This window comes from Corvus kubaryi, unplaced genomic scaffold (genome assembly GCF_017639235.1).
Source record: "Corvus kubaryi isolate FWS band 111438036 unplaced genomic scaffold, C.kubaryi_AGA036_p1.0 37397, whole genome shotgun sequence".
NCBI lineage: Eukaryota > Metazoa > Chordata > Aves > Passeriformes > Corvidae > Corvus > Corvus kubaryi.
Genome location: NW_024581136.1, coordinates 1,682,541 through 1,698,507, shown reverse-complemented (window position 1 = coordinate 1,698,507; position 15,967 = coordinate 1,682,541).

Genomic DNA, 15,967 nt, shown 5'->3' with positions numbered 1-15,967 from the left:
ATTCTGTGCTTCTCAATTTGCCCTCATATGGTTCTTCTTTAGATAACATTACTTGTACAAATTCCAACTGAAGCAGAATCAGTAATCTTCAGCCAGTCTTGACAGCATTTCTAATGCAGTGCAGCTATGGAATTTCATTCTATCTTCTTGTTGCAAAACTGTAGCTAAATAACAGAAACATGGGAACAAATGAGCTTTGCTGAACACCCTCTTCTTAATTTATAGGATGACATTTAGATCACTTATTAAAGGTGTAATTGTTTTGAATGCAAAACCTTTGTAGACTTCAGTGGGCAATTTCATAAGCAGGAAGCTGAAGGTTTGTGCTTTACAGATGTTTAAAAATAAAGCATAACTTCCAGCCCAGCACAGAAACTGATGCACAACTCTGCAGGGAGCTGCTCTGAGTGTAACCCAACCAGTGCTGAGCCTGAGGGACACCCCAGGAGAGCTGCCTGGCCATCTGTGCACTCCCTGCAACGTTCTGGGGTCCAGGAAGCTTTTTCCATGAGGCAGACATGGGTCCACAAGAGGGCTGGTGCTTTGCCACAGCCCCTGGTTCCTTCTACAACCAAGAGCAGTAAGCACTGAGGTGCACAAAGCCTTTCCTCTGCAGGGATTAGTTACCTCCAACTCAGCGTTATCCCGGTGGGTCTTGGCTGGCTCCACACAGCTCTCTGTGCACCATGCAGTCTGGTAACCCTTTCAGCCATGTTTTTCCCTGTACTTGTCCTAGTTCCCATTTCAGTGGATAATGGAGAGTCAGCTGTATTACACTTAGTCTAATGTAAGACTGGTTACTTTTTGTTGTGAGAAGAGTTCCTCTTTGGGGTGGGCGCTACCACTGGTGGTAACATCTGTACTGATTCTGAACATACTGCCCTGCAAAATAAAACAGAAAACATCAAATTAAGGAATGACACTGCTCACTTGACCCCACTACAAGGCAGAAGGATAATGAAGATGAAGATTTGGAGGATGATGGTGAGGGGGATGATGTCTCCCTCACAGACCTTTTATGACCATGAGAGCAACGTGGTACAGATCCAGATACTGAACTCCAGCTTAAATCAGTGTGAAGTAGAAGGGTCTTAACCCAGGTGGTTATCAAATTATTAGACCGTAACAAAGCATTAAGAGAGTTATCACTCAAAAGGTAAAACTTCAGTCTGAATATGCTTTTGAGAAAGAGTATGCTGTAGTTCTTAATTAATTTGTCTTTTAAAAAAGAGAAATCTGTAGATACCCTACCTGTCATCTAAACAGAGCTTTAGACTGATCTCAGTATTTGATACTCGTGTTGTATAAAGGAGGCTAATAGCTCATAGTGGAATTAAAATAATGTTTGTGTGAACTGGCACCCAGTCTCTGAAACATTTTTCCCCATTTTCTGAGCTGGGGATGACAGCCTATATGAGCTACCAGTCCAAATCCTAATGGGCGTGGAAATAACCACCTTAGCCTTTCAGTTCCCCTTACCAGGGTATCTAGGAAGTCAGTCCTGAAAGGAGGCAGAGTTTACAATTCTGTGTGTGTGGTTCTGCTGAGGAGCTTTCAGCTTCAGTCCTGGGTGTAGCTGGGTGAGGGATATGATAATATGATATCTGCTAGCTGACTCAGAAACTGTGTACTTGGAGGGAAAGATGCTTCCCTTACCACTTCTAATTACTTTCCTTCATCTCTCACCTTGATTTATAACCATTTTTACTATATTATGTATAAAATAGTCTATATATACTATGTATAAAATAATAGCCCCAGGAGAGTATAGAACAGTCCCCAAAACAAGCTCTGTGTACATGGGAGGAGTTGATCTAGTTCAGACACCGAAGGATGCCCTCTGTACATGGCACAAATGAGTCCTTGGGCTGCAAGGCCAGTCTTGCCAGTAACAGCTCTTGGAATGACAGCAGATGTTTGTCTCCTAGCTGCTGATGCCCAGTGCCCCAGAGAGCCTGGGCAGCCAAGATAGCAGAGCTCTGTGCTTGCACTGAGCTCCTGAACTTTACCTACACCCAAATTTTCATTCATTTTTCTAAATCAAGTAATTATATTCAAGGAATGGAACAGTCACTAAATTACTGTATTTGTAGGATATCATCATGTATTAACAAGCAAGATTAAAAGGAGCATAATAATAATTATACATGAATGTACGTGACAAACACTTTTGGTCTCATAGCACTTTGTGTTTAGCTTAGACATTGAATATGGAAATGTATTTACAAGCTGACTCTATATATGATTGAGTAAATGGCTTTTTCAAGGTTGGAGAGTTAGATGACACCAACAAATTTTTCTCACCCATAATAGTCAATTCAGATCTCATGGCTTCACTCCTTACTCATAATCAGCAAAGCAGTACTCTTCCTCACACTGCACTGGTACATTCCTTCACATATTAGTGCCAGCTTCTGATTGGACCCTGTCATGTACTCAGGAATAACAGGGGGTAACACATTGGTCACAGGTCACCTTAAAGGGATAAATAAATTTCAGAGACACAGAGGACTTTCATTGACAGCACAGAGTTGAACTACTCCATGTTCATTTAACAGTTGTTTTTAGACTCCTTTTTATTTTTGTAGTTTAGAAATACTTACATGTCTCTGTAGCTGCAAAGTTGTTCTTACTTCTGTAATGCTTTATAAATCCAAAGTGATGTGATTAGCAATTTATGTCATTATTTTGATTGCAATTAAGACAAGTTAAAGAGAATCTGAACCAGCTGCAGTTAGAATAATCTATCTTTCCCATAACGTACTCTTTATTTAATCTAGTTGCTTACAATGGTTCTGCCTGGTTAATGAGGCTACATTCAATAGTGGTGTTACCAGAAACCATCAGGTCTCTTTATGCTGCTGTTTTTAGTAAGTCTGATTTCTCTGTAAAAAACAGCTGTTATGTACTTGGACTATCTTGAGTTCAAAGACATAATCAACAAACCTCATAGTTCTGCAGTCAGAAAGCTGTTTTGTTCTATGAGACTAAGGACTGATTGCAGGATTAGAATATCCCTAATAACAGCTGGGTGCATCTGGAGAGTTCTGCAGCCATAGTTTCTTTCTTCACCTCATTACAGTCATTGGTTTCTATTGTTGCTTTCTACATTGATCTGAGATGCAAATAAATTTTAAAAATTCAATTAAATTTCCCAAATGAAACTTAATTGTGATGCTTTCCAGGATTAAAGATAAAAATATAACCATCATGTAGCTACATGCACTTTGCAAATTTGAGAAAAACTCAAATCTTATTTGCTTTATATGGAAATATTGAGGCATATGCATAAATCATTAATAATGCATATAATAAAATAGTATCAATTAAAACAATAAAAATTTAATCAGTGATGTTTGGTACAGGTACAGGATTTCAATTTTATGCGAGTGGTGAAGAACACACACCTTCAATTCTTATTACAGTTGTCTGTAGGAGTACCACACCACCTGGTCACCATGAACAACAACAGCCAGTCTCAATTAACTGGCTAAAATGGCTCTTTCTTTCCTCCTAATTCCTGTTTGTCCTTTGTGTGCATTCAGTGCCTATTTCAGGGCTGAGGACAGACCCTTATTTTAAGGACAGACCTCCTGATTTACAAATCTAATTCTGCCAGGCAAGATGGAGCTGGTTTATAACAAGTTTCCCCAGTAAACACAAACCCATTCATAAGTTGAATGAAGTGCTCACCCGAGGAGCTGTGTAACCAAACTTACAGAGCTGTACAATGAAGCAGGGGGCTGTAGAGCCACCTCCAGTAAGTGCATTCCACTTTGTCAGAGCACGCTGTCCCTGTGTGCAGAGCTCTTAGGGAAGAACACCAGTTCCCGAGGTGAGGCTCCTGTTGGCTGCAGGTGGATGCAGTCTCTGAGCTGATGGATAAGGTATAGTGGTGGCAGCAGGGGAGGCAGCTGCAGTGCTTTATCAGAAAGCTTGATAGTCTACCTCTTGCTTGGGCTTACTAGTTTGTGAAGTTGCTCATATGTCAGCACTTGCAGTTTAAGATTCCTTATGTTCTTAATGGCATGGACTTGCAGAGATATTTTCCCTCCAAATAATCCGTGCTGTTTTGCAACCTCTGTAAAGCAACCATCCAAAGCTGGTGAGCACGATTGCTTTTCCTCAAATGAGTGTTTCACTCAATTAAGTGCTAACATGTACTAATGTCCCTTAGTTGCTGATCATTTTTATTTATTTTGTCTAATAATTATTTTTAAAGTTGAATTTTTAACCATAGCACTTAAATGACTTTATAAGGATTTATCATTTAAACCACCTGTATTCAGTGCTTTAATGTGGGCTGATAATCAATTGTGCAGTATTCTCTGGAAAGGGAATCACTCTCCTTCTAGAATAATCTGTTATTGTGCCACTTTGTAAACATAGTTTAATTATTTTCTCAGAAAGTTAGCAAAGACAAATGTAGAACTTGACTGTAAAAAATGGAGTAGAACAGCTTAGGTTACCAGATGTATCCCAAAATACTTAAGACAGACAACAGAAGATGAATTTTCTTGCAGAACTTTTTAGCTTAAGCTCTTTCTAATCTTCACAGACATAGAAGCCCTTACACATATTTGAAATAGATAGGAAAAGAAATTGTGGCTTTTTTTTTAATTTCTAATTTGCAGCTTTAAAAGCAATGCTGTGGTGTTTGACTTGATGCTTTGGAATCACAAAAAGCATTTTTAGTTTCATTCCAGTGGATGTTTTCTCTTGGCAAGGTTTGTTGTTTCTAGCAGACTGACCCCATCTTTAAAATCTTCTGAAACCTTCTTGGTCTAGAACTGAGTTCAGAATTTATGTGGGCTTAAAAATCAGTATTCACAAGGAATATCCAGGGGAATGGTAGCTGTGAGTAACAGAAAGGGTCGCCCCTTAATCCTCCTTCTGCCCCTCTGTGTTGTCATTGCTGTCTCCTCAGTGTGAAGGAGGAACTAGATAAGAAGCAATGCAAAAAAAAAAAGTAATTTTTTAAGATGTTCTTCCCCCTGAAATCATCACTCTCCTTCACTGAAAAAGCTGCTTTATACAGCATCCCTGTCCTCTAAGCTTCTCAAAATGATAATGAAAAGAGCAGGGCATATCTGCTGAGTCAGCTGCTGCTTTATTAGAAAACCAGCTGGGGGGGGCTGGAGAGGGGGAAGTAAAAATACCCTGGTGTAGAGAGTTCACTGCAGAGTCAGTTCAATAAAACTTGTGCTTCCCAGTTCTGGCAATGCATTTGGACATTTCAAAGGGCTTGATAAACAGCAATAGCCTTGTCTCCCACACATTAAAGCTTCATCAGCGACATTATATGAAAAGAAGAAAAACCTGGCAGAACAGTAAAGCAAAGGGTAAGGTGTTCCTTGGATGGGTCAAGGTGCTCTGAGTTCCTCTTGCTTCGCTGAAATAACAGCATTTCTTTTCTGGCAGCAGAACATCTGTAACCTCTGTCTGTCTCAAAGCAGCACATCTGTTCACAGTTATGGGTCAGTACCCATACAGGAAGCTTACTTGTACTGCACTCGGAGATGCTGGGTCAGAGCTCCCAAAAAGCATTCCTAAAACCTTAATTAGTGAAGGAACAGAGGATAAAATGAATGCAAATCAAACCCATGAGAGTTAAAACCCCAAACAACTGCTTTTAACCTGAAGAATATCTAGACAGAGCTGTAGGCAACAATCATAGTGTTTTATCCAATGCTGTATTTTTTAATTGGTTTTAGTTAAAATTCCTGATTCTAAAAAATACCATGGAATAAAATTTATATTGGTAGTGCAGCAAAGCACATAAAGAGCCTGGTGGGCTGTCTGGTCATAGTGAATTCATAGCACAGCATGTTTTCTGAAGTCATTCCTGTCCTGTCAGCTCAAAGCTGCTGCAGTGTTTCCCTCTATTCAGGTAGCTTCTTGGAAATACTTCCAGCTTTAGAGGGAATGTTAAAACGTACAGCACACACAGTTTGGAGTAACAATAAAATCAGTTTACTGTTGCTACAGTTGCCCTGTAAAGAGCACATTTATTTCTTTCAGTTCTGTTACCTCTGAAAATATATTTGAGTGGGTTGAGATATATATTTCCAGTCCTAAAACATGCAGGCTTATGCACATGCAGCTTTCTAATTATAATATCTGCCTTGAATCCAGTTATTCCAAGTGTGCTTTAACTGGAATACAGAAGTATTTCTGAGAATAGTAACACCAATGCCTTTTGCACTATGGCAGGAAAGACAGATCAGAAGGCAAATTAGAAAACTAAAGTTTACAATACCTTTGTATTTCATAACATCACCCAATGACTTTGTTCGAAAGAATTAACTTGTTTGAAACATAAAAATATTAGTAAAAAAATAGACTGAGCTGACATTTTTCCTTGGATTGGTTCTGCTTCTTGATAATCTTAACTATGAGGCTGACCTTGCTCTCCACCTTAAACCCACTTAATGTAGTCCAGTTTTATTGCTGTGTCTTGGAATGAGCTGATAATACTGAAATTTGCCTATAGGATGCCCCACTTCTCAGCTACTGAAAATTTGGTGTTAATCTTTCACTAAAAAACGAAATTACGTTTCCACTTTCCTATTTCCTCGAAGCACAAGCAGTTCAGCATTTCAGTGTTCTAGCAGTGTCTATTTTGTGAACTCTAAATTCCATCATGAAGTCCCTGAAGGAGGTCACTGCTGTAGACAATGACTTCTAACACATTTAAAGTTGTAATTGCTAAACAAACTAATCTGATGACTGATTTTTCAATCTTAATTAACAGTCATGACTTGTAAAAAGAATACTCACCATGGCATTGTAAGCATTCATTTGTGTGGCAAGAAGTGCTTTGTAACTTCAAGAAATAGTGTATAAAATATGACTGGTACATAAAAATGTCTAAGTTATTTACATAAAGACACTTGGGAGGTTTATAATGTGCTCATCTCTTCTAATTGCAGTTAATAAAATGCCTCCCCTTCCCAGAATTTGAAGGGCAATAATGTTCCTGCTGAGTAAGTTGTGGCTGAACCTGCAGCTCCTGAGACTTAGGGGGTATAGGGAAAATTCTGTCTCTATTGCAGGGATTTCATCTGTCCACTTGCCAACATACTAGACACCAGAAAATCACTACATCATGTTGGACAAACTCCTGCTCTGCTGCAAAAGCTTGAACTCATGCCTAATATTTATGCAGTTAGACATGGAGAAATTATTGACATATTATTGAATGGCACAATTCAGTCCTTTTAAGATGCTTGAGTATCAGTATTTTTTCTTGTGCAAAGTCCTGGATACCTTCACAGTGCATAAACAGAAAACATTAGTAATCCCACTAAGTCATCAAATAAAACTAGAGAAAAGCATTTGCAAATATGTAAGTATTTGCTCTTTTACTGATAAATCTAATAGTTTAATACTTATCAGTGTTCGAATAGTACCAGTTTAACGTTTAAATTCATAGTAAAGCTCTAAATGTGAGACTGTGGGATGTGAGGGAAGAGCTTTCAGCGTGGATTCTGTGTTGCAAGTGTTCTATCAGGTTTGTGAGCTTGATAAACCATTCCACTAAACTGGCTTCAGACATCACTTTCCAAAGCTCTTAGTGCACAGGTCAGCTGATCCTCTATATGCAAGTACCACAGAAATAGAGCCTATACAAGTATTATTTGCTGGGCATAGTCCAGAGAATAGCAGCCACTACAAGCATGGGTTTTAGGAAATGAGCAGAAACACAAGCATGACAAATGTTATTGCAATTGCTCTTATGGCCCCAGGGTCAGAAAGTTACATAGGAGGCAACGAGTGCCTAGTTTTCTATAGGAAAGAGTTTTACTCATTTTTTCTATGCACAAGTTAAGGGGGGAGCAGAGCCTGTCAGTGATCATAATTAAGGATCAACAAGCTTAGTTCAGAATGAAGAAATCAGGCAAAATTGATGAATATATATTTGAAGGTTGTGATTTGAACTGAAGGAGTTACCACAGCCTATATAGTTAGATCCAAGGCTTCCTATAGCAGGAAAAAGCTTGAGTTTCCTCTTAAAAAATGACTTTGGCCTCAATGACTATGTGTGCTGTCTGGCAGGAGATACCAAAATCTCAAAATACACCATGGGCTGTAATGGCTAAAGCAATTAGTGTAGTAAGTTGTTTCATGTAACTTTTTCTTCCAAAATACTCAGAGCAGGTAATTTTTTATGCTTGCTTTCTTTGGAACCTGCCCTTTATTAGTAGTTACTGTAAGACATGTAGCAAGGTCCTTGTTAACTTCATGTTTGCCGAATTTCCGAAGAGGACATCAGCATGGGTGAAGTTCTATTGAACAGGTCATTTAGAAATGGAATCAGAAAGTTTCATGAGCCCCTGTATGCCTTTCATGTGATTGATGCTGCATGTTAAAATGTATTAGAGAAACCTGTAAAGATTTCTTGTGTAAACACAGTAGCACACAGAAAAGAAAGCTGGCAAAAGTGTTGAGAACCGTTAAAAGTGCAGAAGGCAATGATTTATATTGATGTTTAAGGCTGGAGAGAAGCATATGATTGTTTTATCAAACATTAGGAGTTTTCCCAGAGAAACTTTGCTGTTTTTGTTGATAAGTGCACAGCTGACTAGTTGCTTTTCACTCCAGCAAATTATTCCGTTGATTGATAGCTCAGTTAATTTCAGAAGGAGCCTTCTTGCTGCAGATGCAGCTGTGAATTCTAATCAAGTGAAGCAATTAACTGCTATCTCTGTGGCTGCAGAGGAGCCAACTGGAGAACCAAATGTACTGAGAACAGTCCTTAGCAGATAACTGAGAAGAGTGAAATCCTGCCTAATATTTACTCCCTATAACATTCCCTTAAGTTCCTTAAGTACTTAAGTATTTAGTAACTGGATTTGTTAGTACTACTTGATCCAGATTTCTATTTTCATTATGTGTAGTTTTACTTAGTTTAGCAACTGGTAAGAGGGATTAAACAAGGAAGACCTTACAAAGCAATTAAGTTAAATAACTGACTTCCACACTTCTAGTCTGGATACAGTTTAAGTATTGTGTGTCCCCGGTGGAGTTCTAAAAGATTGTCTGCTACAGATTTCAGTGAGAGCAAGCTTGATGCCAGGTCATATAAAGCCCAATGTAAGCATATCAAACAGTATTAGAGTGACAACTTTTCAGGATTATGTCTTTCTGGTGTTCAGATACAAAAGTTTTAGAATTTTACCCATTGTAACTGCTAGTATTGATAGTCACGTGAGTCAGAAGAAGAAGAAAGCAGGTGTATTTTTTCAGAAGTTATTAACTACAATATAAAAATAGTATCACTGAGTAGAGTCGTTAACCTGGTCTATAATATTCTTTCCCATACAATTTTTCACTTTAATGTCAGTTGAATTCTATTCTCACTGAGTGGTAAAAAGCAGCAGTTAAATGGAAACAATTACAATCACTTATTTAAGCAAATGAAGATATAGAAAGTTTATCTTATATGAGACTAATACAATGATACCCCTTCTTTTATATTCTGTGTAAAGAAAAATAATTTTCTATAAAAACAATATATAAAAAGGGAGGTTCTATCAACCAGTATGGACCATACCTCTTACAACTGCCACCCTTAAGTAAAATAAAGACCCAAAATAACCTTAACAACACTAGCTCTTGTTCATCCTATATTTTGATTTTCATTATCTCATTTGCATGATGCATTTGCAAACTGCAAGAGATAGGAATTGTGCCCATATTTTCAGAACTGGGGCCTGCCTGGCCTCCAGCTGTTCCTGATCTTGAAAATTGCAAGGCTACAAGCTAGCAAATTAAGATTTGCCAGAACAGCTGATTTCCACTGGTTTAGAATTGAACTAAAAGAAGTAAAGGCTTGCTGAGTGTTTTAATCTGGCAGCAGAAGGAAGTGGTTATTGATTCTTCTTTTTTTAGTCGTCAGATAAAAATTTAGGAAGTGTTCAGATATGCTTGGAGCAATTTAACAATGCATACAAATATACTCATGGACATGACTGCGGGTAGTGCTGCTTAGTGATTTGCTAAAACTGCTTATCAGATATTTTAAAAGAATTTTTCCCTTTCTCCAGAACGGGGTAAAAGTAAGGTTAATAGGGACATTGCTACATTCTAGAAGAAATTAGCTTGATGTGTTAAAGCTAATCTTGCTTTTGGAGCAGAGGTGAGGGAAATTACTGCAATTTAATCATTACTTTCTTTTGTATAAAAGGAAGCCTATGCTTAGGCAACTAGAATATACCTCCTTGTTGAAATCTAGTTCAGGACTGTTTTAAAGCCCATATTTAGTTTCAAGAATGAACTGGGTATTTTTCTGGATCACATGTGCCATGGATCCCACTGATCCGGCCTCTGCCCATGGACCGATTTCCTGGCCTGCCCTCAGCCCTGCCTCGTGGCTTTTGCCTGCCCGGCAGTGCCGGGATGTCGCGTCGCGTGTTAGCTCCAAGCGAGCCCAGAGCTCCAGGCACGCACGGACTGCAGTACGGCGGCACACACACGAGCAGCAGAGCGGGGCGCTCCTCAGCCGAGGGAGCTGTCCCTCAGCTAGCTGGGAGGGCACGCAGGAGGAGGCAAAGAAACAGAGAGAAGGGACTCTTCGTATAGGTTCCACGCAGAAGGGTCCCTCGGCTCCACAGATGAGGAAGGAAAAGAGAAAAAGCTGACGGTGTCCAGGGATTTTATAGTGGGGAGGAAAGGCGGGGATAAGGGATACAGCCAATGGGATACTTGACAGGAGGCGGGGTTGAGAGCGAGGAAACCAATGGGAACAACATATAGGAGGGACTTAGAGAAGGAACCAATGGGGTGTCGAGTATTACAGAAGCTTCTAGAGCTTATACATATTAACTCAAGGGAAATGAATATTAATGAAGTTATACATGAAACAGGGAGGGGAAAACATGAACCAATCATATAAAGGTATGCAGATCACAGAGCTGCGGGATTGTGGGTTCTCACCCTAAACACAGTGGGATACTAAACTTGAGCCCGCCACGGGTTTGCGGCTTTTGGATGGCAGCAGCTTGCACTGCCACACTGGGGATGTGGCTGATCCTGGGTACCAGCAGCAGGCCTGATTCTCATGGCTGGTTTGTGTTCCTGCCTGAATCTCAGGCTTGCCTATCTCTGTATATTTCCTGGAGATCTGGAGATGTTGAGGTTGCAGCTGGCGCTGCCAGGTTGGCTGTGCTCGGGCACTGTGGTGAGCTGGGCAGCTGCATTAATTCCCCCAGCTCACCACAGGAGTTGCTCCTGCTGCTTCTTTTGGCAAGGCAGCTCCTTCTTTCGCATGCAGAACTCATACCTGGGTCACCTGGTAATTTAAAAGAAACTTTCTAATGACGTAGGAAGGAAGTTTGAGGTTTAAAAATCCGTTCATCATGGGCAAGAAGTCTGAGCACTAAAATGAGCTAGAGACTTCTTGAGTCACGGAATTCAGAATCCAGCAATTGGCAACAGCCATATTTCATTCAGAGGAGGCCAAAGAAGATCTGTTCTCTTTTCTGTCGTAGATAGCAAACTGTAAAAGTTCCTCTAATGTGCAATAATACCCATCCAGGCCTTCGTGTGAGACAAATCGTGTGGTGTCAGTTACACAGAGGAAAGCAGGCAGGATGGGAACAGGCAAGCTTTTAAAGTCTGGCAAATTAGTCCTCATTCATCTGAAGTTAAAATTAATTGCCTTTGGATCAGTATTACATTAATTGTAAAGGCTGTTTCTCTGGTTTCAGCTTTTAATAATCAGGACAGCTTTCCAAGAGTTCACTATGCGTCCAGCTCTTTCATTTAGTTCTGTTTGGAAAACTGATTCTGGAAAAACTCAGATCCTAAAGCCAAATTTGTACTGGGCCAAGGTGTGTTGATGGCAAGAAATTTCCACTGGTACAAATTTGACCTAACTTTTGAGCTATCCCTTTAGAAATAGTTTTGTGTATGCCAGCCCACTAGTTGGTGGATCAGAAATGGTCAATTCATATGGTTACTTGTAAGTATAAAAACACCAATTATTTTAGACATATAGATACTGGTGATGTTTGTGATAAATTTTGCTTCCTACTTGCTGTGACTAATGTTTACCTCATTGCTTTTTAAAAAAAAAATACATCTCCCCTTCCATGCCCTAAATCCATTATGTTTTATTTACTATCCTGGCATAGAACTTTCAAGATGGTAGAAATAATTTCAGGATAGCAAAATGCCACAGTGGGGTTTTTTATTCCATCCAACAAAGAGAGAAATATTTTAACTGCAAAATACTTGGTCAAGATGTACTGCTGTACCCAAATAAATTCCCTGTGTTTGCCAAGAAAAAAAAACAACCCTGCAGAGCAAAAGGAAGTTTGGAATGAATAAAAAGTTCAATAGGAGTAGATGCTATCAGAACTGCTCTTTTACTTAAAAGGAACATGAAAAACCTTTTGTAGTGTTCCTATTAAACTCTTAGAGGACACTAACTTCTCTGGAACGTCCTCCTGCTTGTAGTGTGGTATGCATGGCCATTGACTCCCAAGCTGAAAGAGACTTAATATCTCACTTTTAACCTACCATCTCTTTGGTTTTCAGCACAATCAGGGATTTCAAAGTCTATAGCAGTGGTCCAGTCAAGCACAACATTGTCAGTGACAGTGGTGAAAAGTACTCCTACTCTTTCAACTCCAGCAGTTTGCTCCATGACACAATCACTGCTCCCTCAGTTGTTACAAAGGGCACAGCCAGGCCTTGAGTGGTGCCAAAGAGCTGCGTTGGGGAATAAACACACATTATTCAAATTTTTTAAATTACTCTTGCATCCACAGCTGACTTTAACCTCTTCCTTCTAACTGGCTGGATCTGGAGCACTACCTTTATTTCTTGCAGTTGACAAACTGACAGACAAGAGATGTGTAAAATCTGTAGCTTCTGATGTTCTCAGTTGTTTCCTTTTAATAATGAAAGGCTCCTACTTATTTTGAATGGAATATTGACATCTGTTTTGACAGTGTTGGTTGAGTGTTTGCATAGTAATTAGTCTTAAAAAAAGGAAAAGCAGTTTGAAATGCAGCTCTAGGCTGAGTTCCAACTGGGATAATTACACGCTACCTCCCTTTAATCCCCCTCCAACATGGTTTCTTCTGATGTTCCTTAGGTGCTGGCTTTAAATTATTGTTCACTGCTGCACAGCAGAAGCCCCAGTTTCTTTCAGAGATGGATACACAGTCTTTGCATATAATTGTGTTAATCAAGGAGTCCTGTAGTTTCAAAATTGCTCAGTTTTGGTCCCCATACCTTGGGACAGAACACGGCTGATCCCGAGCAAATCCTGCTACAGCTCTTCACATATCAAATCTCAGCACCCCACTGGCTGGAAGGCACCCATAAGAATCAGCATATGGTCAGTGTACTTCCCCTTTTTTAAGGTGAGAGGAAACTGAGGTAAACCTTCCAATTTATTGAAACAATCCAGATATTTGATTCATTAGCTGTGGTGACTTTGAGTCTGCTTTGGGCCTGAATTTGCTATCGAAGAAGCAAGACAAACTGCTGATAGTTCACAGGGTCATTGACCCAAGACAGGTAATACAGGGTGATCAGAGAACTGATTTATTTTGCCTTCTCAAAAATACCAGTATCCCTCTCATCCTTGCTTAGTTTGGCCAACACATGAATGAAAATTACTTTGAATTTTTTATCCACAGAGTGCTTGAAAAATGAATCATCTTTCTTTCACTATGATTTAGCCTATCAGTAAATGGTCCTCCAGAAACAACAATATCCTTGGTTCTGTGGCACCTCCCCTCTGTTTCACTGATGGATGAGAGTCTTGTAGCTATCTTAGAGTGGGGAAAGGCTGTTTTGTTTCCTTCAGCCAAATCAGTAGCCTTGTTTTCAGAACAAAAAGTCACTGATGGGAATAACAGTTCTTTTTGGTGAGAACTGAACGGGTTCACAGTGTAACGGTTGTGATAAACGTCACCTCCATGGTTTGACCGAACCAAAACATCTTGGCACTGCCAAGCAATTAAAATGCAAACAATGAAGATTAGACTGTATTGGAAAAAAACCCAAAACTGAATAGAGATAACTAAATTGCAGTTGGGGCAGGTCAGATTCACAGCATAAAACCTGGACCAAAGTCCTATGTAAATCTAAAAGGGATGAGTTAGCAACTGATAATGTAAGGGAAAGGGACACAACTTTCCTCTTGGGAATGTTGATCCCACTGATGTGGCATGAACTCGTCTCTTCCAAAAAGCTTAACTGCTTTGCTATCTTTTTTCCCTTTCTATTTATTGGAGGCAAGGGAGAACAAAACAGACTTGAGAATTGTACTGCAAGTGCTGTGGCCAAATGTGGAGGATGTGCTGCTTCAGCTAGTAGTGTGTGCAGTATTTACTTCTTTCGGAAATAAGCAGTGGGTTCAAAAGGAAAAAACAGCTTCCTCAATACTGGGCCTTTTTACTGTCTTTTAAACCCTCCACTGAACTTGATGACATTTTGCAAGTTTCTGAAATCACTTCACAAGCTGTGGCAGATTACTGATTACTGTGGCTGTGTCACAGTAATCAATATTATAAGATTCTGATTAATTTCTCTCTCTGTATCTCTCTTTCTCTCTCTTTTCACTGTAATTTTGCTGGGATAAAGTGCCATGTACATTGAAGTTTGGGGACATTGGTAAAATCTCTCCTGTTCCAGTGACTTCCATGGAGCTACACTGGTTTATATGATAGCCAGGTCCACTAAGGTGATGGACACTGAAGGGTGCAGGAGAATAATCCAAGATTCGCAGGGACTAAGGAGAGAGAAAAATGGGAAGGAACAGGGAAGAGGTGGTGTTCTGTGTTTCAAGAGTAGCTGACTGAAGAATCATATCTGGTCCCATTGAGAAGAGAATTTAATGTGGACAAAAAATTGTTACTTGAAGACCAGGGAAAAAGTTTAAGCACATTAGTGGTCAGATTGGCAGGCTATGTAAGAAAATGGGAATTTCAGAGAATGTGTTCTCAATAGAGAAGTGAAAGTAGCAGGGCTAGAAAACAAATCCAGTTCCTAATATAAAGGCAAAATTATAGTATGTGCAGTATGGAAAACCATCAGAATGATAATATTGTCAATCGGATGAGTGTGTGATGGCTGATTCAATAGCTGTGGAGTTGCCGACATAATATAGGAGTAATAAAGCCTTTTGCAGTTATTGGGGAATTTAAGTTTGCTGCATTTTAATGTTATTCAAATGTGTAATTTACTTGGGCTTTACTTCTACTTAATTTGTTAACAGAAGGTATCTAGAGAATGCAAAATGAAATTTTTGTTAGCTCCAATCACAGTGAGTCATTTGTAAACAAGCATAAAAGCTTAGAGACATAAATACATCACTTTAACATCAGTGCTAAAGTTCTTTGAGACTGATTCTTTGACCATTCTTAGTTTATGTGGCCTCGGAGATCTAACTCTTGATTTTCAGTCAGAAGTTTATGGGAGGCATTTTAGCAAAAAGCAAAGCCAGGGGAGTTTCACTTTAAGCAAAATTTATCTTATATGAGAGGTACTAAAATCTTCAAATTGTGTACCTTCCCAGACACTGATAATAAACACGGTGTATCCAGAAAATAACAGTTAATACTGGTTTTAGTTCATGGAGAGGTTCATGTGTTTAAAATCAGAGTGAATTTCCGTGTTCAGACCCAAATTGGCATGTACACACCAAAAATCACATGTCTGCCTACACACATATATGTCTTAAATAATAAATTGTAAATTTGCAGGCTTCCAGAGATTTTATGAAAATAATTTTGTTATGCAGGGCTGGTCAAATTATTTCAATTTTTTTTTAATATTAAAAAAATCAGCAATATGGAACATATTTTTCATTGCAAGGGGTTTGCTTTTCAATTAAAAAAGCTTGCAAAGGCCTATTTTGATATTTTCTAAACCGAGTAGCATTATTTTTAGTTTGAAATTGTTCTCAAAGCTAATTCAATTAAAATTATTTAAAATCTGCATATAA